The following is a 2500-nucleotide window of genomic DNA, read 5'->3' on the forward strand; positions in this document are numbered from 1 at the left end:
CTCTCACTTTTCTTTCTTATTTTCTCTCGACTTCTTTTCTCTCTTTTTTTCGCGTCTGAGCGGTTGCCGCGGAGTTGTCACCGACTTTTGCCTCGAAGGCTCCTTGTCGTTCGATTTTTGCGTAAGTTCTTGACTTTTTGGGATTCCGTCTGCTTGTTATTACCAGTGGCTATACTCGGTCTACTAGCCTGTTCTCAGAGTCATCGAAACGTTTCCTGGAATCATTCCGAAGAATCAAAGCCCTTTACTGAGGGCTTATTGATATACAGTTTGCTCTCGGCGTAAGTTCATCATTCATAAACAATGTGCTGACTTTTAGTTCAAAACTTCCTATTTCACGGCGAAACAGGTGATCCTGCAACCAAATAGCGACTCTTTATTTTAAAATTTTATTGTGGATCTACCTATTTTTATTACAAATTCTAAGTTGGTAATACTGTCATGTAAAAGTATTATAAAGACGGTCCTTCATTCAAGAATTTCTCCTGAGCTAAAAACTAGGGTCAGAAAAAAGTCAGCCGATATATCACAGTTAAAACAGAAGTAATCGCTGGGTTTCCTATAGTAACGCTGTCTGCAACTCGTAATTTCTGGTTGTAATTTTCGTTAAAAAAAACCAAAACAAACAATTACCATTTGTGTACTATTCCACGTGCAATGACTCACGTGACACTACACATTACAACTTCAGGCAAAACTAATGATCGGTGCTAACGCAAGCTAGCAAATGTACGTTTTTCGCTGCAGCAATTTTCTTCCATTCAAATGACATCAGTAAATAAAACCAGTTCAGCTCTGTTAAGCATCATCGAATTCAAACATCAAAAATTGCGAAGCCACTGGCACTGTGAACACTTGAGTATTTTTAGTTTTACACAAACTGGAAAATGTTGCACACAAACTAAAAAACACACATAAATCCGAACCAGATACACTGCTAACGTTCCGAATTTAGAATTTTAAAAAACTATTAAAAAAAACCAAAAAAAACCCAATAACAAATAAAAACGTAATGCTTTGTCCTCAATTAAACGTGTTTTGTTTTGTAAAACTCACCAATCAAAAGTTAACATCACAGGTATTTTTTGGCCACAGAGAAGCATTTCTCACACATAGGTCTAACCAAAAATGTCAGCACTAGAGGTCATTTTCAGTTACACAAAATATGTCTCAATTGCAGACAGCTAAAAAGAAAATCAATACAAAAAGCCACCAATAAAAATCGAACACCGAAAGTCTTCCGTAGTGACACGGTGACAAGAAAGTCACGGTTGAATACCACAGTTATTGTTCACTCACATAGAATATGTTTCTTGTATGCGGCATTGTTATTTGTAATTATCTGAATTAAAAACTGTTTAAACCAATCATTATCTATCGCGCACAGCAAAAGATCACCACCACCAGAAATTCACGGTTAAATACCAGAATTATTGCTCAATCACATAGAATATTTCTCCATCGCGCACAGCAAAAACAAACACCACCAGAAATTCACGGTTAAATACCAGAATTATTGTTCAATTACATAGACTATTTCTCTATCGCGCACAGCAACAGATCACCACCAGAAAGCCCCAGGTAAACACCACACGTCCAGCTTCCCATATGGACAGAAACTGCAAATCTGACGAATAGATCACATTCCAGCCAGAAAAACCGAAAAAATCTACAAAACTGACCCAGCTCGCCAGAACTTTCGCCTCCAATCATCGAAGCGGCGGCGAAGTAAAACTGCAGCAGAGCGCTGCCCGTACAATCATAGTGCTGATGGAACCGTAATGAGCTAAGCCGAAAGGGGAGAGAGAACCTACAGCCCTTTTCCTTTTATGACGTCGGACGAGCAACGAGCGCGCGCGCAGGGAGATAAGAGCTAGTCGAACATACTCACTACGGTGTAACCTCTATTGCTTAGTTAGTTAAATACTGCTGCTTATCATGTGGCCAAGTCCGTGGTTCGAGCCTGGGTGTGGGTCCGGGGATTTTTCCTCTCAAATATTTGTCCCCGTATGAATGGGACTGTGTCGATTAGATAAAAGAGATCTAGTTTTGTCGGGTACTCTCTGCGAATTGTCCGGTAAAAATTTAAAAAAAATATAACCTTTCAGCTTCGGGAGATGTTTACCCCGTTTATGTTCCAAACAAGTTGGTAAACGGCAATGTAACTTAAATTTCAAGCTAACAGCACAATCAGTAACAATATCTTATGATAAGTAAACAAATATTATCGAAAATAAAAACTCGGTAAACAAGGCAAGACAAGGCAATATTTATTTAAAAAAAAACCTATGTTGAATTAACTGTGCTACGGAGGCCACGCCGAAAGCAGTAACTGCAGGTTGCACAACTATGTCCTTGCGTTCGCGCTTGTTGCTCGCCCGACGTAATGACACGAAAAGCGCCGTAAGTTTCGTCTCCCAAGCCAAGAAGAGAAGGAAAGAGAGGATAAAGACAGTGATGGTGAGAATGAAAGAGAAGGTGGGGGGGGGGGGGGGGAGAG

The 2500-nt window shown here is 39.8% G+C and overlaps 1 protein-coding gene and 1 long non-coding RNA gene across 2 annotated transcripts in view; one reads left to right on the forward strand and one right to left on the reverse strand.

The window, feature by feature from the left end:
• LOC138978812 (uncharacterized) overlaps nt 1–2500 on the forward strand; it is a 155851-nt gene that overhangs the window by 120022 nt on the left and 33329 nt on the right. The window lies entirely within an intron of this gene.
• LOC138978811 (neprilysin-like) overlaps nt 1–2500 on the reverse strand; it is a 73198-nt gene that overhangs the window by 51675 nt on the left and 19023 nt on the right. The window lies entirely within an intron of this gene.

This window comes from Littorina saxatilis, linkage group LG10 (assembly GCF_037325665.1).
Source record: "Littorina saxatilis isolate snail1 linkage group LG10, US_GU_Lsax_2.0, whole genome shotgun sequence".
NCBI classification, from domain to species: Eukaryota; Metazoa; Mollusca; class Gastropoda; order Littorinimorpha; family Littorinidae; genus Littorina; species Littorina saxatilis.